This window comes from Macaca fascicularis, chromosome 11 (genome assembly GCF_037993035.2).
Source record: "Macaca fascicularis isolate 582-1 chromosome 11, T2T-MFA8v1.1".
NCBI classification, from domain to species: domain Eukaryota; kingdom Metazoa; phylum Chordata; class Mammalia; order Primates; family Cercopithecidae; genus Macaca; species Macaca fascicularis.
The window spans coordinates 125,810,897-125,837,679 of NC_088385.1; the positions used below are offsets into that span (position 1 = coordinate 125,810,897).

The 26,783-nt window shown below is 41.8% G+C and overlaps 1 long non-coding RNA gene across 1 annotated transcript; it reads right to left on the reverse strand.

The window, feature by feature from the left end:
- Positions 1-6,910: 6,910 nt before the first annotated feature.
- On the reverse strand, positions 6,911-23,355 carry LOC123567702 (uncharacterized). Its single transcript, XR_006690809.2, has 3 exons — positions 23,204-23,355; positions 22,779-22,860; positions 6,911-7,127 (listed from the first exon to the last, which is right to left on the reverse strand). It is a non-coding gene; the product is annotated as an uncharacterized lncRNA (long non-coding RNA).
- Between the last annotated feature and the right edge of the window lie 3,428 nt (positions 23,356-26,783).

Here is a 26,783-nt window from a genome sequence, read left to right on the forward strand (position 1 = left end):
TTTTATATTCTGGATACAAGTACTTTTTTAGACACATTTATGGTGGCTATTTTCTCTCAATTAGGGGCTTCCCTATTGATTTTCTTAATGGTATCTTTTTAATGAGCTGCAGCTTTAAATTTTTATGACATCCAATTTATAAATTAAAAAAAAATATGGTTAGTGCCATGAGACAATACATTTTTGTTGTTTTTATTGCCCAGTATGTGGTACTTCATTATAACTACTCTAGAAAACTCATACATTGGTCTTTCGCTCTTTTGTGAAATTTTAAAATCAGCTTGTCAATGTCTTCTGTCTGGGATATTGATTTGAATTCCGTTCAATCTGAGGAAGATGGGCATGTTGAAAATATTGAGTCTTCTGATTCATGAACATGATATATCATTCCACTTATTCAAGTCTTCTTTAATTTCTCGCAGCATCCTTTTTTAGTTTTCAGTGTACAAGTCTTGCACATTTTAAATTAAATTTATTTCTAATTATCATATCAGCAAAGATATTTTTCAGCAAAGATAGATATAATAATTAGAAATGCATTTAATTTAAAATGTGTAAGACCTGTATATTTATATGCTTTAATAAATTCCATTTATTCTTTGTTTTCCAATTGTTTGTTGCTAATAGAAATAAAATTTATGTTTATTATGTATTGACATGGATCTTGTGATCTTGCTAAATTCATTTATTCTAGTAGATTTTTTTGGATTAATTCATTAGGATTTTCTACACATAAAAGCATGTTGTCTGTCATGGTTGACATTTGTTTAAAATAATTTGTGGTAGGATATAGCAGACTCCCTCTATGACCTTGGTCAGACATCTAATCTTACTGAACTTTGGGGGACCTCACTTATAGAGGGAAGTTGTTATATAGACTCGTCTTTGAGGTTCCTTTTAGATCTAAAATGATAAGGGACTGGGCTCTACCATTTGCTTATTCTGTAACCCTCGGCAAAATACTACGCCTCTCTGAGCCTCAGCTTGCTCATTTGTAAAGTGGACATAATCATAGTAAAATATCTGTGTCATAAAGTAGTTATGAGTCTTATGCTTCCACAAATAAAGACAGCTTGGGCTAGGGAAGTTTTGTAAAGGCCAGCCCAAGCACGTGGGGACACCATCATCAAGTGTATCCTGAGATGTGTGTATGTGTGTGCATATGAGTGTGTATGTGGCTTCCCTAAATCCTCCAGCTTCAACCAATGGTTCTCAAAATGAAGTATGCCTTGGAATCCCTGGAGGAGCTTGTAAAAATAGTTTCTTGGGCTCCACACCTATAGGTCTGACTCATAGCCCTAGAAGGACCCAAGAACCTTCATCTTGAACAGTCTCAAGTCATTTTAATACACTGAGTCCCATGTGACTTGCATTTCCACATGGCTGGGGAGGCCTCAGAATCATAGCAGGAGGTAAAAAGCACTTCTTACATGGCGGCAGCAAGAGAAAATGAAGAAGATGCAAAAGCGGGAACCCCTGATTAAACCATCAGATCTCGAGAGATTTATTCACTATCACAAGAACAGTATGGGAGAAACCACCCCCATGATTCAAATTATCTCCCACCAGGTCCCTCCTAGAACACGTGGGAATTATGGGAGTACAATTGAAGATGAGATTTGGGTGGAGACACAGAGGCAAACCATATCATCAGGTAAATATTTAAGTCTCCACTCCTTATGTTTTTCTCTCTCATTCTGTATATCTGTTGTTTTGTCTCTCTGTGTTTCTATCACTCTCTGTGTTGGTCCCTTTTTTTGTCTGTCTGTCTTTCATGTGCACACGTACTCTGTCTCTCTCATCTGTCTCTATACTTGTGTCATCTCTCTGGTTGATGGCTCTGAAACACTGCCTCTCAACATCTCTCTCATTTCTTCTTTTTCTCAAGTTTGTTCCTGTGTGCTGTGGTCTCTGCCCTGGCTCTCTTGGCCTGACTCTGAGGCCCTTTGCCTTTCTCTGGTCTTGCCCTGCTGTGCATCTCTCTGTACATCTGAGCCCGTGTGTGTGTGATGCATAAGTCTCTGTTATTCTCTATCTTCATTCCTTTTCTTTTTCTCTCTTGTAAATCCTCACCCCTCTCCCACCCAGCCCTGCAGCTCTGCAGTTTTTCCTGTGAAATACAAGAAGAGTCTCCTGTGGAGAAGCCTGGAATACCAGCTCAGACCCCCAGACTCCTGTAGACTTCAGAATGTTTAGCTCTAATCAAGAGCCCCCATTGGAGTCTGACCCACTCTCCTGTAGGGCTTCTCTGGGGCCCTCAGCCTCCTGTGCTGCCAGAGATAAGGTGCCCTTGGTGGCAGAGATGACTTGGGCATGACCCTCAACACACTAGATAAAAAGCACAGGCTCCAAGATCCTGGAGAGACCCCATCCCTCAGGTGGAAAAGTGGCCTTTCTGTTATTGACCCTAAGCGTCTCAGAGTGTACTCTGGGGGTTTATGACCCGTTTAAATAGTCCTCAGAAAGATCAGACTAATTTCTTTCTTTGAGCTAATATTGTTAATTCATCATTAATTAAATATTTGATTTACCCAATATTTACTGCACACACTATGAACCAGATTCTGTTCTGAGAATGTAGCAGTGAAGATTTTAAAATGCAATATTATAAATCTCAACACTCATAATAACTCTCGTGCCACGCATTGAGTACCTACTGTGTTCTAGGAGCTTAATTTATAGAAGAAACTTTATACTAGAATTTCTTGTGGGGAGAGAACTTCCCCTTTACTGGAAAATACTTTAATAATCTGCATGTAATCATTTTAGTGATTAATTAATTATAGTTATTAAAACAGTGGACACTTAACTCCCAATATTCAGGGGTGATATTTAAATGTTTAATAAATGGTAACCTACTGCCATTGACCAATGAAAACATTTGCCCCACTTCTCAGTTCTATTCCAATTATTTGAATAAACATCAAATTTTTCAATCATTTATTCACTCATGAAATCATTCAGTTATTCTTTCTTCCAGCATATTGTTAAGGGACTCCTGGGTATCAGCACTGTGTTAGGAACCGGGGACGTAATTAAAAGGACATCGTAAGGAACTCAGAGGAGGAAGATAGAGAAATATACTGACTGAGTTCATGGAACATGACAAAGGAAAGGTTCAAGAGTGCACACCTGGGTGTCTAACTTAGAAGAATCAGGAAAGGCTTTCTGGAGGAAGGGACATTAATGCTGAGACCTAAGAGGTGAACAGTAGTTAATTTGATGAGGTCTGTTTCTTATCAGTTTTGTTTATTCCATAGGATAGAGCCTGAACGTAGTAGGGATTCACTAAATCAACAGATGAATAAAACACAATGATTCTGAAAGCAGTTCTCTGGTTGAGTGGTAATTGACTAGGGAAGCTATAATGAAGATGTATTATCTTTTTCAGAAGCAGTACTGTTAGCATGCCCTTTGTCAATGCCTGCACCCAGCACCTGACCAAGAATCAAATGCAGTTTTCTCCACTCAAAATTCAGGTAATGTCAAAGCTTTCAGCAAATTGTTTTCCTACTTACTAGCCCCAGACCAAGGGGACAAATAAGAGCCCAGGAAAATAGGCCTAGGAGGCAAAAATAGGTGAGAGAGAACATTAAGTCCGAGGTTTTCAAACTCATGCCTGTTGGAGGCCATGCTGATTTGTGTTCCTAGAGCTTCTGTTCTTTTAGAAAAAAACAAAAGTCTGAATTTTCATGTAAAATTTTCTAATTTTTATGTTGGAATCTAATTTTTAAAAATCTTACACGTAGCAAATCAGATATCTATGGCTGTATTTGGCTGTTGTTCCAGATTTAGAAGTTATTTCCTACAAATGAGGAAGGAATGAAAGGGACTTTTATATTTACTATGCAGCCATGTTGTTTTGAACCTTGTACTACATGTTCTATGGATCTTCATCATGAATATTCATTGCATGAATATTCCTGTTATCTGATTTAATTATTGCAACAACCACATGGGACGGTTATCATAATGCCTGTTGAGGAAGATTACCAAGTTAAGTCTGCAGGGATTCAATATTAACCATAAGGAACTTAGTATTCAAACAGAATTAGAAGTAAACTAAGAAGAGGAGAATGGTTTTGAATTAGAGACCTGGTATTATAAGACTCTCAGGTGGAAAGAGCCTTGAATAACCAGACAATTGTCTAGAAACCAGCCTTTTGTTGTTTGGGAATCTTCTTTAATTGCTTTAAATACCACTGCTCTTTTCTGCAACTTTCTTGCCTAGAGAGTTTTAACACCCTGGGATAGGAACTTGTCTCCCCTGTTATGTAAAATGAATGTAACTCATAAAGTGTTTCACTATTAATTAATGTCGTGTCTGTGTGATTTCAGATCCACCTGGCTGAGCAACACTACTATACCGTCAGTTTCTGCTCTCTTGATGTCTCTGAAATAGTTAAATCATTTGATTTAATTGTCTGTAGGAGTTCCATTTTAGAAAAAAAGAAAAGATGGTCAAAAAACACTTTCCTTAACCACAGACTTCTGTCATTTTTGCCACTGAAGTGAGCATCCTATAACACTAGTGTATCAGGAATTCCCATATCAATGAGGATTTCGCCAGATGGGCTCCGAGGCCCCTCAGAGCGTCTCCAAGTAGGATTTCGCCAAGTTGCGGATCTGCAGATCATCCCTGTGGAGGTGCTGTCTGTTCTAAGATCTGAACCCCATGAACAATCTGATAAAAGGGTTTAACTATTCACATCTCAGAGGCATTAGACAGTCAGAAACTGACCTCCCTCGTTGCTTAGCAGAATGAATCTCAAATGCTGGTGTGCATTAAACCATCAGGTTGCTTTTTAGATGGCAGATTCCTGATCCCGGTACTTAGAGAGTCTGATTCACTGGGAGTGTTTGTTATAGTAAAAAGCTAAGCAAGAGGCCCAATAATAACATGGCTTAGAAAACAAAGAAGTTATTTATTCTGCATGCACAACAATCTAAAGAGAGGTTTCCTTATTGGTGGCATCTGTTTCATGTGATGTGGCAAAGTAAGGAGGGCCACATATTATTTGACAATCCTCTCATTGAGAAATGAGGTTGCTGTCCCCTCCCCTTGAATCTGGGCAGGCTCTGTGACTGCTTTAACCATGAGAATGTTGTAGAAGTGACACTGTGCCAGTTCCTGGGCCCAGGATTTAAGAGACAGTAGGCTTCCACTTCTTTGATCTTGTAATACTCACTCTTAGAACTCAGCAGCCATGCTGTGTGGAAGCCCAACACCCTGTGCAGAGACACATGTGGAGAAGAGGTGGAGTTCCTAGCTGTCAGCCCTAGATGAGCTCAGTTTGCCAACTACATGCAAGGGTTTAATTACCTCAGAGGCACTGGGCAGTCAGAAACTGACCCCCTTGTTACTTACCAGAGTTACTTTGGAAGTGGATCCTCCTGCCCCAGTTAAGCCTTCCCACCTGGTGCCATCCTCATCAATCTCTGCCCAAATTGTACATTCACAGGTCCAATAAAGGACTGTTATTTAAAGTGACTGAGATGTAGGGTGGTTTATTAGGCAGCTGTAGATAACTAAACCACATAGGCATTCAAAGACCCAGGTTTCTTTCCTCTTGAGACACCACCCCCATTCTCAACAAACATTTCTTAGTCAAGGTTAGTTATCATTTACTTAGTCAAGGTTAGGTTACAACCATATTCAGATTCTAGGCAATGGGAGAGTGTAGAGAGGCCATGCATATTTCTTATCCAGTTTGCTTAGGCCTGGCACGCATTACTTCATTAGTGAGAACTTATCAGGTGGCTGCATTCAATCGCAAAGAGGACAGGGAAATGCAATCTCTAGACATGCAGCCATGTTCCATCCACGAAGAGGGGAGGGAAGAATGGGTGCTGCTGGAAGTCTAGCCATTGCCATCATACTGACTCTGGAGCAAAGAACAGAGATCTGCATTTTGGCAACCCCCCAAGAGATTTTGATATAGGTGATACAAGCGTAGCTGCGAAAAGTATGAGTTTTGAAGTCAATCAGATCTGAGCTTAAAACTAAATTCTATTATTTACCAGCTGGGTGGCACCTGAGTTTTAAGTTTCTTTGTCTATATAAAAACGTGGAAAATAGTAATTCCTACCTCAGGAGGTAGTTGTGCTGATTTGATAATGGACTGCGTGAAAAGTGCTAGCACAGAAGACTTGGCACAAAACTAGATATAAAAATAAAAAAAAAATAAAAACGAGAAAAAGAAAAAAGAAAGGTTGTATTGTCAACTGAATCAAGAGTTCCATTCTATCTTTTAAAACCACCAATGTATTCAGTCATTATACTTAAAATATTCCTCTTCACCCTCACATCACTGCTAGACTTATCCCCAATTTACAGATGAGAAAACTGAGACTCAGAGAAGTTAAGGAAGTAGACCAAAAACATCATTGGTAAGCGCTGGTGTCAAAATGTGAGCCAAGATCATTTCTGGTGGTGTTTGATTACAGATGCTGTATTAAAAATAAGTGAACAGAAGTAAAAGGAGGGTTTGGGGGCAAAGAAGTAACATATCAGACTCGGTTATACACAGGGGAATCTGGGAGTGTTGCCGTGAGATGTGTGGAATGGGGAAAAACTGAAGGCAGAAGGAGCAGCTTAGGAATAGGGTTTCTGAACACGGATAATTAGAGTAAAGGCTAAGTGAATATCTGTCTTCCTGCTGCAGTGATTTACCTGCACAGAGGCAAACCTAGAAATAGCAGCCCCATTCCTCACTTGAGAAGGCCTCTGCCAAACTGACCACCCAGTGCTTTCACTCGTGGGGGATATGACTGAAAATGTTTTTAGCCTTGGCTCCAGACACTAGGGACAGTTTTTGTGTGCCTCAGTTTACCCACTTGGAAAACAGAAATTCAATGCCGATGATGGCTATTTCACAGAGATTCAGGAAGAAAATGCATGGAAATAGACTTTTTAAAGTTACAGTCATCAACCTGATGTTAAGGTTTTACTGTACCTTGAGCAACACGCAACAGCAGAAAGCACGTAAACTTCAGCTTCATGATTGATTCTTTGTATCTTAATTTTGTAAATTTAAAATTTCAGATATTAAAGGATGAGGTAGTGGAGGGAGAGTTTCTTGTGTTGTTGTTTCCATGGTGACCAACTTGCAGGCATTAACTGCTGGCTGAAATACAGATAAGTAAGAAAAAGATGGCAAAGTGGCCAGATATGGTGGCTCACGCCTATAATCCCAGCACTTTGGGAGGCCAAGGTGGAAGGATTGTTTGAGCACAGGAGTTCAAGACCCGCTGCGGCAACATAGGGAGACCCTGTCTCAACAAAAAAAAGTAAAAAATTAGCCCTGTGTGATGGTGCATGCCCATGGTCCCAGCTCCTTGGGAGGCTGATGTGGGAGGATCACTTCACCTCAGGAGGCTGAGACTGCAGTGAGCTGGGATCATGCCACTGCATTCCAATCAGGGTGACAGAACAAGACCCTGTCTCTAAAATAAAAAATGGCAAAGTGCTTTGCACAGTGCCGGGAACATAGTAGACAATCACCACTTCTATTAAAGCAGCATAGACATAGAGGCTGTCATGAAGAGCATGATGGGAAATTCTCCTCCCCTTTGAAATGTTTCAGCCTATTTTGAGATTTAAAATGTTTCTAAAGCAGGGAAACTTTAAGGGATAAGACTTGGACGAGAAGTCTAATTTGTGGATTTCCCCTTATTCTAAGCCAACTGCACCATGGAGCTTCACCTATCCCAGTTTCTTTGTGTCTGGTTTAAGATACCTTTGCCTACCTCAAGCTCAAGATATACTTCTATATAGTCTCTAGAAGCTTCATCATGTTTCCGTTCACATGGAGATCTACAATGCACCTGGAATTGATTTTGTATATAACATGAGGTAGAGACCAAGATTCAAATTTGCCCATGTGGATGGCCAATTGACCCAAAACCTTTCATTGAGAAAGCCATTGTTTCTCCATCGGTCTCCAATGGCACCTTTTTTATAAATCAAGTGTCCCTAGGTTGGGCACAGTGGCTCATGCCTGTAATCCCAGCACCTTGGGAGGCCAAGGTAGGAGGATTATTTGAGGCCAGGGGTTTGAGACCAGCCTAGGCAACATAAGGAGACCCCTGTCTCTATAAAAAATTAAATAATTAGCTGGGCTTGGTGGCATCTACCTGTAGTCCCAGCTACCTGGAAGGCTGAGGCAGGAGCATCACTTGAGCCTGGGAGGTCAAGGCTACAGTGAGCCACGATCACACCACTGCACTCTAGCCTGGGCAACAGAGCAAGACCCTGCCTCAAAAAAAATAAAATAAAATAAAGTGTCTCTATGTGTGAGGGGTTTGATTCTGAGCTCTTTATGCCGTTCCACTGGTCTATTTTTTTTTTTTTTTTCTGTATCAAAGCGTGCTCCTTTAATTACTCTGGCTTTATTATAACTCCTGATATCCAGTCATGAAAATCATCTGACTTTGTTCTTCTTTGTGATAATCTTGGCTTTTGATTTTCCACACATATTTCAGAATCACCTTGTAAATTTCCACTAAAACAAAAACTTGCTGGGGTTTTCATTCTGATTACAGTGTCTATATCAATTTGGGGAGGATTGATGTCCTAACAGTATTGATTTTTTTTCACAATAACCCTGTGCAGTAGGTTCTGTTGTTATCCCACTTGACAAATACATTCCTCCTGTGTAGCCGGGGCACAGGAATGTGAATGAATCCTGTGGTCTACCAAGGAAGAAGAGTGGGCACGGTTTGCCCCTCCTGGAAGATATATTTTATCATTGACTTTGTTTAGAATTATTGGCTCATGACAGTAATATAAAGCACACTGATTGTAGTCAGTACGATTATATTGCTTTAAAAATTTTTTTTCTTTTTTCTTTTTTTTTTTTTTTTGAGACAAGGTCCCATTCTGTCACTCAGGCTGAAGTGCAGTGGCACGATCATGGGTCACTGCTGCCTTGACCTCCTAGGCTCAGGTGATCCTACTGCCTCAGCCTCCTGAGTAGCTGGGAACCACAGGTGTGCACCACCATGCCTGGCTAATTTTTGAAGCATGTGTAGGGATGGAGTCTCCTTATGCTGCCCAAGCTGGTCTTGAACTCCTGGGTTCAATCTATCCTTCCACCTCAGCCTCCCAAAATTCTGGGATTACAGGCGTGAGCCACCATGGCCAGCCCTTTTGCATTTTTACTAATCATGCACCTGTCACTCTTTGCACCTGGGGCAGGCTGGTCCCACTGCCCTTAATGTGCCACAAACCTAATCTCACCAATTTGATTAACCAATGAAAGACATCAATCTGAAAGTGAGAAGCACAGGTAGGTAAATACAAGTGGTGTCATTTTTTGGGGGGTGAGCATGGTGGAAGACACACTCAGCTTTTCAGGGGGAGCAATGGCAAGGGAGTTGTGATATAAATGACCATAAATGGCCTCTGTATATTAACCCCAAGTTGGCCTCTGTATATTGGCCCTTAGTTGTTTATTTTTTCACTGTAGGCTGAGACCTATTAGGTAAAAAGCCCAAGAAACGAAATTCAATTTTTTGCACATCCAATTGTTTTAGAAATAGCCCAAACAGATTTCCAGTCATTTAGAGGCTATGCTGGAAAACCTCAGCTCTTAGCCATTGATAAGGAAGGGCCTTGTAGTTATGAGGCCCCAGGCCACTGCTGCCCTTTGGAGCTTTCTGACTCAGAGACTCCCTACTGTGTTAATGAGCCCCATCATCTAGACAAATAACCCTGCTGTCTGATCCCCTTTCTTCAAGGAGCCCCCTTGCCCTCCTCTCCTCTGGATGTCTCCTGCTGTGAGGACTTCACCTGTCATGCAGCCACATTCAAGCACTGCTCAATAATGCTTGTGGTGTATTACTGCCTCTGCTGGTCATATCTTTTTCCTTGATCAGCTTCGAAATGGAAACCCCTAACAGAGGTGGTGTTTAAAACAGTTAAACTGAGGTGTCTGTAGCATAGTGGCAGCAGTTGTCCTTGCTGAAGTGTTGCAGGTTAGATTTCATTCCTGACAATACAGCAGTCCCCCTTTATCCTCGGGGGATATGTTCCAAGACCCCCAGTGGATTCCTGAAATCACAGATAGTACTGTACCTGATTGCCATCCATTGGAAGACATTTCTGTTCATGTCTTCCACCCACAAATGTAATGCATTTTCCTTCTTAACTAAGCACTTATCACGCACTGTAGCCATGACTTTTGCTGTCTAAGATACGATAGCAAAACTCGCATGAATTCCTTTTTCCTTTTTCACAATTTCACGGATAGAAGATTCGTTCTTACTGTAGATCTTAGCAACCTCAGCATATGATTTTTTTTTCTTCCGTCATTAAGTCGAGAACTTTCACCTTTTTTACATTAAGGAAGCATTTTGGCATATCCAAATTGCTACCATCACCGCTCTTGTGCTTTGGGACCATTATTAAGTAAAATAAAGGTTACTTGAACACAAGCACTGCAATACTGTGACAGTCGATCTGATGACCTAGATGGCTACTAAGTGACTGACAGGTGGGGATGCTGGACAAAGGGAGGATCCCCGTGCCGGATGAGACAGAACAAGATGGCTGGAGATTTTATCATGCTCTTCCATGCCTCCCCAATCCAGTTCATTTGTTGCCATCTTTCTCTACTGCATGCCAACCCAGATTTCCAGCATACCAAATCTTGCCCGGCTCACACACGCCAGACACCTCCTTGTCCAGAGCCAAGGTTTAGAGAAATAGCAACTAGGATTCTGTTGTAGAACTGGAGTGTAATGAATGGTGTCTCCCTTTGTAGTGGCCCCTCCCTTAATGATTCCACGTGTTCAGGAGCCCTTGAGCTCCCCCGTCCATTTGGCCAGTGTTCAATGACATCATGCAGAAGGAACCAGCATGCTGCGGGCTAAAGGACCCCAATAACTCATTCTGTGGATGCGAGAAATCAGCTAGACCTTCCCCAGAAAGGCATCCTCATCCAAGGTACCATTAGTAATGCTGCTATTTGCAATCATAATAAAAATAAAAGTAATAGGAAAATCACATAGAGGCAATTCTGCTGCCTACTGGATTTTTAATTTTCTTGAGGATGCCAGAGGCAATCTTGGGCCCATTATATCTAAATGAGGCACATTATAAAAGGCTTGCAAAGTCCAAACTGCTTTTACAGTCATTAATTAGCCAGACTTCTAAATAGGCCCATAAGATTAAGCTTGGGTATGGTCTCTGGTCTCTAGAATGGGCTGTAGTATCCAGGGAAGTCAAATATCAGTTGCTCAGTCATTATCTGCCCATCTTTCTTATCTCAGTTCTAATCAGATGTTGCCTTTTTGGGGTGTTGAAAGAGGGAGACTCTATATAACCAAACACCTGATGAGAATGCTCTGAACTTCCCTGCAAGGCTGTGGGCAGTGTGGGCACAGGGGCTGATGGTGTTCTCTTAGTTCCTATACACACAGCATCTTGTGCTCAGTAGGTGTATCAGCCAGCCTTCCTGGTGGCAAGTGAAAGGAATTTCACTCTGGTTTTCTTCACCTAAAAGAAAACATGCAGGAAGGATTTGGGGGTGCATGAAATGAATGAATGAGAAGCTGAAGAATCAGGTTTGCAAGACAATAAGCACCAGGAATTCCAGCAAATGTCCAGCAGCGGGAATGGTGTGGTTCATGACTTTAACCATCTTCAGGTACTTGCTCAAGATTCTGAGCCCATAGAGAGAGCACCTGGTTCAGTGAATCTGAGTCTCTGTCCCACCGCTTATGGCTTTCATAGTGGCAAGGGGCACTCATCCACAACCATTCCCAGTGGGAGAGTTTCCAAAATGCAGATCCACGTGCCAACAGTTCAGGAGGAGTTGTTTACTGGATAGCCTCCATGACAAATGTCTCTGGTCCAGTGTGGTTAGTAAATGTTACTTGTTGAATTCAATTTGCTACTTATCTTCCTTTGGATAGAATGAGGTGTCTCTCCAGGAAGGAAAAAATAAGAAAATGTGATTTTTTTTTCCCTCTGGGTGTGGACCAGAGAGAGGTTTCTGATGTACCAAGAATTATACTAAATATGGCCTATTCATTGTCCTCACAACCTATAAGGTAGGAACTATTTATATCCCCAGTTTACAATGAGGCTCACATGGATGAAGTCACTTGCTCAAGGACACAGGTGGAGCACAGGTTCAAACTTAGATCTGTCAGTTTCCAAAATTCATGCTCTTAACTATTCCATGGACTTCCTCCTCCCACTTCTGATTCGGGGCAGGACAAATCTTAAAAAGACAAAAGGGCTCCCAGCTCTACAAATTTAATAGAGACCTGACTGAATGAACGGACATATCTAAAAGGAATTATAAATAGCTGTTAGCAGGGAGTGATGAGCCTGGGAAACAGAGAAAGGAGATGATGGCCAGGTGTGTTCAATAGTGTTCAGGGAATGGGAGGCCATGGGCCATGAGGCTCTGCGCGAAACCTTATCCTCTGGCTGGCAGGTGCATTTGTGTAGTGGACACAAACGGCATCAAGCGGCCCTATAAAGACCATCCCCCTTGCTCTAGATCCAATCTTAACTGGTAGTTTTCTGAGGAGAAACTGAGTTTTAGTGGTACCAGTTTTCCGAGAAGAATGCTGACAAGGGGACCCAAGTGTCCAACCCACTTCAAAGTTTTATTGGAAAGTGATACCTTTGAATCCACATATTATATACCAGTCTCCTGAATCTGGAAATCACCAGAAAGCAGTAGATAAAATAGTAAAAATTTTTATAAATTGGGATACCAGGGATCGGATTCCAGCTGAGTGACTGTGAGCAAGCTCTTTGCCTTACCCTGGTTAAGCTTCCCCATCAGTAGAATCTGATGGTATCGAGAGTATATCCCTGTATCCAAACTCATCAAATTATATACATTAAATATGTGCAGTTTTAAAATGTCAATTATACTTTAATAAAGTTATTAATGCAAAATAAGAATAGGAATAATTATGGTTCATATGTGGTATATCCACAGTGTTGGACCAAAACTCTAAGTCTTTTCTCTCAGCAGGTGCAGTACTCATTGTAAATTAGTAAATTGACACTCTGGTTTTATTCCTCAGCCTTGTGGACATGGTCGATATGCATTCACAATGCATTGGAAGATCTGCCCTCCATGTGCTGACTCATTCAGCTGTAATCCTGCAAGGTCAAGTTCTGTCCCCAGACCACAGAGCACCTGCTATGTATCATGAATGTCTTCAAGTGCTGGATATTGAATCTGAGCAGAAACCTGAGGGGTTATTCATGTGGATATTCAGGAGAAGAGTAGTCAATTTTTAAAAATGTTATGAGTACATAGGTGTTTGTTCTAGTATTATTCATTAGACTGGTATATATTTCATAAATACTATTTTACATCTATTCAACATTTAAAAAATGATTTAAAACAGAGCATTTCAGTCGGGGAGAAAAGCAAGTGGAAAGGTCCTGAGGTGAAAGATAGCTTGGCAGAGTGGAGGAAGTCCAAGGAAGCCAATATTTTTAGAGAGCAGAAAGAGAGGGTTAGAAGAGGAGGTGAGAGAGGTTCAGAGAGACCAGCTCATGTGGGACATTGTAGGCTCAGGTGAGGATCTAGCTTTCCTTCTGAATGTACTGGGAACCACTGCAGGATTCTGAGTGGAGGAGTGACATGATCTGACTTACGTTTGGACAGGATCCATCTGGCTATCTGTGGAGTATAGACTGTAGAGCAGAGAGACCAGTGAGGTGGTCACTGCAAAGACCCAGGTGAGAGGTGATGGAGGACCAGACCAGGGTGGTGGCAGTGGACATGGGGAGAAGTGGTCAGATCCTGGGTATACCTTGCAAGAAGAGCTAGCAGGATGCTCTGACTACTCACCTCTGGAGAGGGAGTGGAAGGAGACCAGCCAAAGATGGTATTATGGTATAGAAGTCCTAACTCTCAATACCTCAGAATGTGACCTTCTTTGAAAATACAGGTTTTGCAGAAGTAATTAGTTATGGTGAAGTCATACGTATGGCAGGTGTCCTCATAAGAAGACAGCCATGGGGAGGCACAGAGATACAGGGTGAATGCCAACTGAAGAGGGAGGCAGAGACTAGAGTGATGCATTTGCAAGCTAAGGATTGCTGGAAGCTACCAAAAGCTAGGAGAGACGCGTGGAACGGATTCTCCCTTAGAAACTTGGGGAGTAACCAGTCCTGCCGTTCCCTTGATCTCAGACAGCTCGACTCCAGAACAGGGAGACAATTTCTGTTGTTCGAAGAAACCCAGTTTGTGGTAGTTTGTTATAGGAGCCCTAGGAAAGTAGTAGAGATGATCTGAAGGTTTGAACTTGAGCAATTACAAGGTTATGGTTGCCATTGAATAAGGTAAGGAACACTAGATAAGGTTCTCCGTAGAGAGGGTAAATGGGCAATTGTATGCATGTGTGATTCTGGGTTTACCAGATAGATTAGGTTTATTCCTATAGAACAGAGTTTCTCAGTCATGGCATTAACTATGTTTGAAGCCAGATAATTATTTGTCATGCAGGTCTGTCCTATGCATTGTAGGATGTGTTGGCAGCATCCCTGGCCTCTATTATACAGATGCTAGTAACACCAGCCACCCTACCCAAGTCATTACAATAAAAAAAGTCTTCAGTCATTGATATCCTTTAGGAGGTGTTTTAGTCCACTTGGGCTGCAGTAACAAAATAACCTTAGATTAGGTAATTTATAAACAGCAGAAATTCATTGCTCACAATTTGGGAGGCTGGGAAGTCCAAGATCAAGGGACCAGCACATTTAGTGTCTGGTGAGTGCTCTCTCTTTCTCTCCCTTTGAGACAGGGTCCTGCTCTATTGCCCAGGCTGGTGTGCAGTGGTATGATCATGGTTCACTGCAGCTTTGACCTCCCAGGCTCAAGCAATCCTCCCACCTCAGATTCCTGAGCAGCTGGGACGACATGAGTGTGACACCATGCCTGGCTAATTTTTTAACCTTTGTACAGAGACAGGGTCTCCCCCTCTTGCCTAGGCTGGTCTTGAACTCCTGGGCTTAAGCAATCCTCCAGACTCTGCCTTCCAAAGTGCCGGCATTACAGGTGGGCTTTCTTCTTCAAAGAAGGCATTTCCCTCTGGTAGAAGAAGCAAGCAAACTCCCTCAAACTTCTTTCATAAGGACACAAATTACATTTATAAGGGCAGAGCCCTCATAGCCTAATCACCTCCTAAAGACCCAACCTCTTAATACCACCACATTGGGGATAAAGTTCAACATATTAATTTGAGGGGGGTGGGGCACAAACATTCATATCATAGCAGGGGACAAAATTGTTCTTGGTTAAGAACTATTGTTATAGAAAACCTCCTGGAGCTTGGCTGGGCTTGGTGGCTCATGCCTGTAATCCTAGCACTTTGGGAGGCCAAGGTGGGCAGATTGCCAGAGCTCAGGAGTTCGAGACCAGTCTGTGCAACATGGTGAAACCCCATCTCTAATAAAAATACAAAAAGTTAGCTGGGTGTGGTGGCACTCACCTGTAGTCCCAGCTTGGGGGGCTGAGGTGGGAGAATTGCTTGAGCCCAGGAGGCAGAGGTTGCAATGAGCCAAGACACACCACTGCACTCCAGCTTGGTGACAGAGCGAGACTCTGACGCCAACAAAAAAAAAAGGAAAGACAGAAAGACAGAAAGAAAGAAAGAAGGGAGGGAGAGGGGGAGGGAGGGAGGGAGGGAAGGAAGGAAGGAAGGAAGGAAGGAAGGAAGGAAGGAAGGAAGGAAGGAAGGAAGGAAGGAAGAAGAAACAAAGAAAGAAGAAAGAAAAAAAAAATTCCCAGAGCCTAAACTTACTAAAACTTGAATCTTTATTCGTCTGTGGGTTCCTCAACTTGCTGTTTCACTGGAAGTTCTCGTGAGAGCCTCCTTTCAGTTTGAGCCAATTAATACCATCTTGTCATATTCATTTAATTGTTTATCATGTCTTTACATCTTTACATTCTAGAGTCTAACTCCACGAGGGCAAGGATTTTGCTTGTCTTGTTCCCAAATGTATCTGTCTCAAAAAAAAAAAAAAAAAAGATTGACTGGAACAATATTGGTGGAAAAGGTTCTGAACTATAGAATGCTGCACACATGAAAGCCACACTAAACATTTCCTGTCTGGCTCATTTAGGTGTCTCTGCAAGTAATTCAGAAAGGATTTTTTGAACCAATATTTAAAAATTATTTTTGAGTTACACAGGTTACACATGGCTATATTCTTCATTTTTTAAAAAAATTAAAACATTATAAATAAAGATAAGAGCTCTTTTAATTTTTTTTGTTTGTTTTTTATTTTTTTGATTTTTTGATTTTATTTTTTAATTTATTTTTAAATTTTTTTAATTTTTTAAATTTTTTAATTTTAATTTTTTTTTATTATACAGATAAGAACTCTTTTAACCATCTCCTCAATCTTTGTTCCTTTCCCACCTCCTTCCTCTGGAATGTATCCTTCCACACCTTTCTCTGTGTTGTAAAGTGTCCATAGAAAATATGTAGGGCTGGGTACAGTGGCTCACACCTATAATCCCAGCACTTTGGGAGGCCAAGGGGAAGAATCACTTGAGGCCTGGAGTTTGAGAGCAGCCTGGGCAACATAGTGAGACCCCCATCTTTATTTTAAAAAATCACAAATAATAAATAAATAAGGAAAACATATAGCATTATTTCACCTGTGTTTTTGTATGTACAAACGTAAATCATATCACATTGTATGTATCATATTGAAATTTGCTTTTTTTAAATTCAAAAGTATGTTGTTAAAATCCTTGAAAAATAGTATGGTTTTTGGAACTAGATGACCTGGGTTTGAATGTCCTGTGTACTCATGTGACCTTGGGCACATTATTTAACATCTTGGTGCCTCAATTGTTCTGTAAGCATAATTTGGGAACCTCTCCAAGAACTGTTGTAAGGATTAAACTGTTTATTGTGGACAGGCACTTAGGAGAGTTTCTAGAGCATCCCTGCCCCTGGACAACTGTGCATGGATATTATTATCTATCTGACAGAGGACGTGGTCCCTTTGCTGCTACAAAGTATTTCACAGTGTGGTTATTTCCCCATAGATGGATATTAGATCATTTCCCATGTTTTGGCTATTACAAGCAACTCAGTGTTGAAAACCTTTGTGTAGCTCTCATTGTGCACATCCATCTACATTTTTCTCTAGGATAGATGGACATTTTTCTCTAGGATAGGAAAGAAATTTCTGGATCCTAGGGCACATGCATTTTTTAGTTTTAATAAATATTGCCAAACAGCCCCCCAAAAGGGCTGAACCAAGGTACACCTCTATCTGTAGACTGTGAGGATGAAATTCTTACCAGGTTGAATCTGCGTTTTTGGATAAACCTAACCCCTCTCGTGTTCATTAAGCCACAACTGTTTTCAGAGCTCAGTTGACATCTCTGGCTGCATTCCTCTTCATTTTTCCAGCTTTGTGTCCTCAAGCAGCTCCTTGCTGTTGTTTTCCTTCCTGACTCTTGTTTAATGCGGCCAAGTGCTTTTGGAATCCAGGGTAATAATGGCAGACAACGTGCGGTGGGTATGTGAAATTGGAGGTGCTGAATATAGCGTTTGTAAGGAGTCTTTGGCATGATTTCAGCCTGAAATGGAGCACTTTGCACTCAGCCTAAATTGCCTCAATTGCACCTGGCATGCTGGGTAGAGGTGGTGCAGCTCATGCAGGCTGAATATTTCTCCGGAACAGAATGGGCTGTCTTCCCCAGCCTTGGAAGCAGGACACCAGCTTACCACGGAGATAAGACCGAAACCTAGCTTTGGACTTGAAACAGCACTTTCCTTTCAAACCCTACAGATGTCAGCAAAAGGCCCTTTTGTTGGTAACCTCGGGGGGTGGTAATTCCTTAATATAGAGAATAGAAAAATTTGGTCATTTAGGGCCTTGACTGACCATCGTAAAATCCACTTCATTTATTCATGATCATTTTGGGAGAAGTGTAAGATTTGCAAATCAGAACTGAAAAGATTCTCCAAAAATTCCAAATAAGCACCTTAGCAGCTCCCTGGGAGGAGAAGATGAATTTAAAGCGATCATATATTTTCATTTTTTCACCAAAAGTTTACCCCCCAGCAACCTTTCATCATGATGATTGTGTTTAGTCAACTATCAGCTGGGGTGACTGTTTTGTTCTACTTGCTCTCCCTGCCTGGAAAAAAAAAAGGGCTTTGAAATAAATTTCTGGAATAGTTCTTGGCATTCAAATGCTAATGGGATAGTGAGGCAAAGCGTCGGACACTAAATGTTTACATTAAAATGGAAATATGTAATCGATTTTTCCAATAAGGTCTCCTATTCACTGTTAAAATATACTTTATGAGACTAAAAACAAAACAACCACAAAAAAATCACCCTCTGTAAGTAATATTGGCTGAGGCAGCAACTTCTTGGTGAGCTACAGCCCAGACCAGGTATAGAGATAATTGTTTCCAATACTGCATCAGTACACACCATTGTCCTTGTTATAATAAAAAGAAAAGGAGATTTATTTCTTAGCTAGGCATGGGATTATTATCATTATAGGCACTTTCTTTTCTTTTTTCTTTTTCTTTTTGTTTTGAGACGGAGTCTCACTCTGTCACTGAGGCTGGAGTGCGGTGGCGCAATCTCGGCTCACCGCAACCTCCACCTCTAGGGTTCAAGCGATTCTTCTGCCTCAGCCTCCATAGTAGCTGGGACTACAGGCGACTGCCACCACGCCTGGCTAATTTTTGTATTTTTATTAGAGACAGAGTTTCATCATATCGGCGAGGTTGGTCTCAAACTCCTGACTCGTGATCTACTTGCCTAAGGCCAAAGTGCTGGGATTACAGGCATGAGCCACCGCGCCAGGCATTGTAGGTACTTTTGTAATGGGGGTGATTACTGAGTAAAATAATACCTTCTTTTTAGGTGCCTTTCTCCAACCCCCCTACCCTCAAAAAGTTGATCTTTCAAAATGATAATGTTGAAATTGTTTTAGTCTATTTATTTGACCATTGCCAGATGGTTTGAGAAAAAGTAGATTAAACAATAGCGTTTTGGAGCTTGAGAGATGTAAACTGGAATTGAAGCTCTGCCATTTCCTGTCTGTGCAGCTTAGGGTCTCTTTGAGCCTCAGTCGCCACATCTGAAAAATGTTGCTCAGGCTGAAAGAAGCGCTGGATTACCAGAAAATACGGAAAAGAAAGCCCACTTTCGATAACAATTCAAAATATCTTCCTATTATGGGCACAAGATATCAATAATAAAATGAACTAATGTTTATCTGTGTTCATTATATGCCAGTCACTGTTTAAAAGCTATTTGCATTAACAAATGTAATTCTTCTAATAACCTTATTAAGTAGATACTATTATTAGGTAGGTACTTATTGTCAGTTTTAAATATGCTGGTTAACTTATTCAAACAAACATTTACTGAATGTGTTTGCATTTCTCAGCAAAACAGTATTAGTTGATTTATTCATTAAAATATATATTGAGTACCTACTGTGTACCAGGCACATATAATTCTGGGGATATATTGGTGAGCAAAATTAGACAGTCTTTGCTCTCAGAGAAATTAGCGTCTTGCCTACAACCATACCGCCCTGAACGTGCCCGATCTCATCTAATCTTGGAAGCTAAGCAGGACTGGGCCTGGTTAGTACTTGGATGGGAGAAATTAGAGTCTGGGTAAAAAGGTAGATTGTATTCAGTTTCTCTAAAAAATGGTGAATTGTTATAAAGTGAACAAAATGTGAAGGACACAGGGACTTGCTCCTGTAAGAGAAGCTTATAAAGACATCTGTTGTAGAGTGGGAAAGTTACTTGGGTGCTGAGATCTAAAGGAGATGCCGGAATTGATTAAATAAGAAACAGAGCATAGGTGGGTGTGTTCCAGGCAGTGGGAGCAGCCCTTGCATAGGCCCCAGAGTGGGAGGAACATGGTTTGTGAGAGAGAGCCCCAGTTTAACCCATTTCCATCTCTCTTTCCCATGCTGGAAAGTGAAGAGGATCGGCGCATTTTTCCAGCACATGAATTAAGAGGGCCATTGTGCTGTTGTCTGGTAAAGAGGAAAAGGTGTGTTATAAGATGTGGAATCATGACCATAACTCACTTTCATTCGAAAATGTCTTTCCGGGGCTCTTGCCAATGTCTCTATGCTTCCCTAGAAGCTGAGAAACCCAAGTCAAGGTAAAGAGAAGAAGGAACCTCTGTGAATGAAGCCTAAAGAAGCAATATGGCAGCTCAATATGCCACGAGCTACAGAGAAAGCCTTGAGGGGAGCTGTTGTCTCAGCATCGTGGAACAGGTGCGTGACACAGTACGTGAATGATGGAGACAGCACCATGTAATCGCCTGACAGATGTTCTGGGATCTTATTACACTGTGTTAGACTTGGTCAGGAGCATCTCAAAATTTCAATTCCTCCCATGGGTGGGGAGTGTGTGTGCACACACCCGTGACTGAAAGTATGCCAAGTGTTCTAAGCCTCCTGAAACAAACTGGAATAGAAGTGTGAAATTTTGTAACTGTGATGGTTACTGATACTCTCCTTCTCAGCAGAGCCAGAAATATTCTTGTTAAAATGCCCTGTGTTCTACCAACAAAAGTGGCACTGTGTGTTGAATGTTGCCAGTCTTAAAGGCCTTCCTCAGCTCTGTGTGTGTGTGTGTGCATGCACGTGTGCCCACACATGCATGCATGAGGGTAAACACTAGACATAGAGATGGGGAAATGTATCCTATTTGGAAAAGATCTCAGAAATTGCCACTGTAGCCTGTATAATTGAGGAAAAAAAACATGAAATTCTTGTATTTTCCCCAATAATTACCACAAGGACAGTCTCTGTTATACTTCCCACCCTCATCTGGCCTTCTTGCTACCTGGTAAGTCAATTAGATCCCATAACTTTTCCATCTCCATGGGCTGTTAAAATAGCCTAGTTACTGGTCCATGTTTTTCTATTTTTTATTGTATTAAAATGTAACATAAAATTTATCTTAACTAATTTTAAGTGTACAGTTCTGTGGGATTAAGCACATATCACTGTCCAAATATCACTACCATCCATCTCAAGAACCCTATTCATCATGCAAAACTGACTCTGTGCTCATTAAATAACTCCCTACTCCCTTTCTCCCCAAATCCCTGGTAACCTTCATTCTATTTTCTGTCTTTGTGAATTTGACCATTCTCAGCACTTCATAGGTAAGTGAAATCATGAAGTATTTGTCTTTTTGTGACTGGCTTATTTCACTCAGCATAATGTTCTCAAGGCTCATCCATATTGTAGCATGTGTCAGAATTTCTTTTCTTTTCTTCTTTCTTTTCTTTTCTTTCATTTTCCTTCTTTTTTTTTTTTGAGACAGAAGTCTTGCCCTTTTGCCCATGCTTGAGTGCAATGGTGTGATCGCAGCTCACTGCAGTCTCGACCTCCTGAGCTCACGTGATCCTCCTGCCACAGCTTCCCAAGTAGCTGGGACCACAGATACATGCCACCATGCCTGGCTATTTTTAACATTTTTTTGCAGAGATGGGGTGTTGCCACATTGCCTATATTGGTTTTGAACTCCTGGCTCCAGCAATCTTCCTGCCTCAGCCTCCCAAAGTGCTGGGATTGCAGGCATGAGCCACTGCACCTGACTCTTTCTTTTCTTAAGGCTAAATAATAGTCAAATATATATACATTCCACATTATGCCTATCCATTCATCCATTGATGGACTTTCGGGTTGCTTCCATATATTAACTATTGTGAATAATGCTGCTGTGAATATGGGTGTACAAATAGCTTGAGATCCTTCTTTCACTTCTTTTGGGAACATGCCCCGAAGTGGGATTGCAGATATAACTCTTTTTTTTAGGAACTACCGTACTGTTTTCCACAGTGGTTGTACCATTTTATATTCCCACCAACCATGCACAAGGGTCCCAATTTTACAATCCGGTCCATTTTTAAACTTCAGTTTTATATTCACTTCCAAGTTCCCCCTTTCAGTTCTCCAGCATTGGCTGGGCTGGCGAGGTTGGTCTGGCCTGCTCTCTTCCTGCTTCCCACACACTTTCCACACACTTTCCTGCTTCTTTTCCGCTATGTTAAAGTGGGAAGGAGGATGGGGAGAAGAGGACATTTCCTCATGACATTGTCCTTGGCGAGCTGATCGTTTTCCTCTCTGTTGTCTCCACATGGGAGCATCTCTGTGCTGGGAGTTAGGGCTGCTTCTTCTGCTGGTCATTTCCACTGATCTGGCTTCATTGTCCATAAACTCAGTGTGGTAGGTGGAGGCCCCAGTAGACTTTCCTGGTAATGAATTCAATCTTTACAAAGTGTCGTTGCTTTTCTTCCTACTGGGCCTCAAGAGCTATATATTTATGTTAATTTCTTGTCTGAGGATTTCTATATCATGTGGGGAGTATAAAAATCACCCACATGCCATGATATGTGCATGCTTGGGGTTCCAATTTCTTACAGGAGACTTTTTTCCCCATTGTAGTAATGCCCCAAGCTGTATCCCTTTGAGACTTTTTTTTTTTTTTAAGAGACAAGGTCTTGCTCTGTTGCTCAGGCTGGAGTATAGTGGTGCAATCATAGCTCACTGTGTCTTCAAACTCCTGGGCTCAAGTGATTCTCCCACCTAAGCCCCCTGAGTAACTAGGACAACAGGCATGCACCACCATACCCAGCTAATTTTATTTTCTATAGAGATGGGGTCTCACTATGTTGCCCAGGCTGGGAGTTTTTTGGGTTTTTTTGTTGTTGTTGTTTTTGTTTTTAAGCTGCAATGTTTCCCAGGGTGTGTCTGATGGCTTACCTTCAGCCTACCTTAGGTGCTTGCTTCTGCTTCTCTGTGTAGGAGCTATCTTGGGTTTCACAGGAGCTTTTCTGGCTGAGTTCTGGTACAGTGTGGAAACACAAGGGAAGTTGATACCCTCAGAGCAACACTCAACATTTGGGGGATGAGAGTTTGTGGATAAATGTGCCATCCCCCACCTGAGGTGGAATGATTCCTAAGTGAGTTCTACACAGTCTCCCAGAAGTCCCCAGCAGGACTGAACCTCAATTGCCCACGACAGTGACTTGCTTATTATGAACCCATTACTGACTTTTTTCTCTTTTCCTCTCTTTCTTCCCCCATTTCCTCACTATGCTTCCTGGGATCACCTCCTGAATAAACTAGCTGAATCCAAATCTTTGTTTCAGAGTCTGCTTTGGGGAAACCCAGACTGAAACACCCACCAAGAGCCCAGACTTATCTGTGCTGGTGGGAAACCTTTCTGCTTCTGTTCCCTTTGAGAGACCCCACTTTATGCAACAGTCTCACATTTGGTTTCCCTCTTTGCAGAGCCCCAAATCCATGTCCCCTGTTGCCATAGTGACATTGGAACTCCAGCCCTCAGCCTCTTGGAGCTTGTGTTCGGTGTCTGGACTCTCCTGGGTTGCCCTGGTCTCAGTTGGAGTTCACCCACATAATATTTAGTTCTTTTGGTTTTACTTTTGACCCTTTGGGGTATTCTTTCGCTTGAGCCTGGCTCTCCATTACTTAATTATTTCTAATAGCATTTTTGTGGCATTGGGGTTGTCTATGCCCATCAATGGGTCGTGTTCCCAAGAGTCGAAGTCTTTCAATCAGCAGTGTGGTTGGATGATTCTATTCACTGGAGTTACATCAGTGAAAGACCAGAAGACCCTGCCCTCAGGGGGCTTACATTCTAGTAGGGGGAGATGAAATATAAACAACAAATAGATACACATGGAATATATAAGTCAGGTGATGATCTGTGTCATGGAGAAAAATAAAAGAGAGTAAGGGAGGATGGAGGAGGAAGGGGAGGAAGGGCTGGAGGACTAACACTTTACACAGGGCAGCCGGGGAGTCCTCACTTATAAAGTGGGATTTGAGCAGAGACCTGATAGAAAAGGGAGAAGGAATGCTGTGGCTTTTTGGAGGAAGAGCATTCCAGGCAGAAGAAATTGCAGGTACAGAGGCTCTAAGGCAGGAGTATGCTTGGCATGTTCCAGAGGCAACAGGGAGGTGGAAGTGGCTGGATTGGAATGAGGGAAGGGGAGTATGCGGGAGAAAGACAGAAAGTAGCTGGGTCAGAAGGTAGCAAGGACAGAAGGTAGCTGGGTCAGCTCAGGCAGGGACATGTTGGCCATAGGAGGGATTTGGTTTATATCATAAGTAAGATTGAGGGTGCCATGAGTAGAGAAGTGATGGGAACTGACTTCAACCCAGCAATTCTGCTACTGGATGTTTATCCAAAGGAAAAGAAATCATTATATAAACAAGACACCTGCACTCATATATTTATCACAGCAGTATTCACAATAGTAAAGTCACAGAATCAACCTAAGTGTCTATCAATGGATGCTTGGATAAAGAAAATGTGGTACATATACACCATGGTGATACTATGCAGCCATAAAAAAGAATGAAATGAGGTCTTTTGCAGCAACATGGATGGAGCTGGAGGCCATTATTCAATAGCTCAGAAACAGAAAATCAAGTACCGCATGTTCTCACTTATAAGTGGGAACTAAGCAGTGAGTACACAGAGATATATAGATTGAAAGAATAGACACTGGGGACTCCAAAAGGGGGAGGATGGTGAGGATTTAAAACACTACCTATTGCATATAGTGTTCGCTGTTTGAATGATGAGTATACTGGAAACCCAAACCTCACCATTAAACCATGTATTTATGTAACAAACCATCACATGTGCCCCCGAATCTAAAATAAAAATAAAATATTGAGCCCAGGGGCTCAAGACCACCCTGGGAAACCAACATAGAAAGACCCCCCCATCTCTACAAAAAATTTAAAAATTAGGTGTGGTGGCAAGTGTCTGTAGTCCTAACTTCTCAGGAGGCTGAAGTGAGAGGATTGCTTGAGCCCAGGAGTTTGAGGCTGCAGTGAGCTATGATTATGCCATTGCACTTTAGGCTGGACAACAGAGTGAGACCCAAAATAAATAAAATAAAATTCAAAGGGGGAAAATAAATAGAATGTAGGGAAGCAAGGGTAGATCAGGAGATGGCTTAGAAGCTTGTTGCATTAACCTGAGTGAGGGGGCACGGTGGCTTCGATCTGGGTAGCAACACCAGGTATCAGGAAGCAGCCAGATTCTGGGAATATTTTGAAATGTGAGTTGCTGATGGATAAGGTGTGGGAGATAATGAAAAAAGAGGCATTGAGAATAACTGCAGGATTTTTGGCCTGAGCAATTCATTGGATAGAGTTGCCATTTGCTGACATAGGAAAGACTACAGAGGGATGGGTTTGGTAAGAGCATCAGGAGTTCAGTATTGGATATGTTAAGTCCATCAAGTCAACGGACATACAGATGAAGACATCGAGTAAGCAATGGATTATGAGACTATGGGGCTCAAGGCAGAGGCCATGTAGCTCACAGTCTAGTGGGAAATACTGGTAAATAAATGGGCAAATTGTTCCAAAACAATGTGCGTGACTATAGTGTGAGTGCAATGGGCCATGGGAACACATAGAAGGGACACGGACTTGTGCTTTTGGGAAATGTCATTGGAATAAGTGATGTTTAAGCTGCAACCTTGAAGATCCAATAGGATAAGCCACATGAGAATAAGGGGAGAACATATTTTAGTCCAAGAAAGCAGTCTGTGCAAAGGCCCTGGGTTAAGGGGAAACATGTCGCCATTTTGGAACTAAAGACAGTTGAGTTTCACTCAAAGACAGTGGTCAGGAGGAAGGATGGAGAAAGAAGCATCACGTGGTCAGGTCTTGAAGTCCACGTTACGGAGTTTAGATCATTTCATGAGCGCACAAAGATATCACTGAAAAGTTTTAAGCAGGGTGCTGATGTGGTCAGATTTAACAGATCCTTCTCCTCTAGAGAGACCTTCCCCAGGAGTGTTTTGAGCCAAGTCCTGTGAGCTCACCTCCCTTGGGCCACCCCAGACCTGCCTTCTTGTCCGTCTCCATTAGCTCCACTCCCAACCGCATCAGGCTTGTCACATCTAAGTAGGTCAGGTTAGGCAGAGATGGTTCCTGGGGACTTTATCTTCCAGTGGTCAGGCCCAGACACAGGGGGTAGTAATCTGCATGGACAGCCTGGCTTCCTACTCTGAACTGGGGGCACCACAGGGAAAGGCAGCCTTGACTGCTTTCCAGGGCAACTCAAACAGAATAGGTTTTTCTTCCTTGTGATCTGTGAGTTTCCTCAAAAAGCCTCAGCCTTTGGCAGGTAAGACTGCTAAAATCTAAGGCTCGAGTTTGTTGGTTTTGCCCTGGACAGCTCTTTCTCTCTATCACCAGATCATGCTAAACACTGCAGTATGGGGGCATTTGAAATGCATGTGTATGTCATTTCTGGAAAGATCCTCAGAAAATCCCCCTGTGGTTTTTGGAAGTAGGATGAATCCAGATGTGGCAGATTGGGAGCAATGAACTCAGCCCATAAAGACCTGAGTTCTGTTGATCTGTCATTTGCTCTGTGGCCTAGGGCATAGTAATTATCATATCTAAGGTTTCGTTTCTTCACCTTTTAAAGGAATGGGTTAAATTTGACAACTTAGGTGAAATGTACAAATTCCTCAAAATATACAACTTAAAATTAACAGAAAAAGAAATAGAAAATCTACATAGCCCTGCATTTAAGAAATTGGATTCTCCAATTAAAACCTCTCCCTGCCTTTCCTCCCCTAAAACTACAGGCACATTTCATCAAATATTTAAGAACAAAATAATGCCAATATCACATAAACTCCTTTATAAAATAAAGGAATTGTTTTCAACTCATTTCCTTAGGCCAACATAACTCCAATAAGAAAGCCT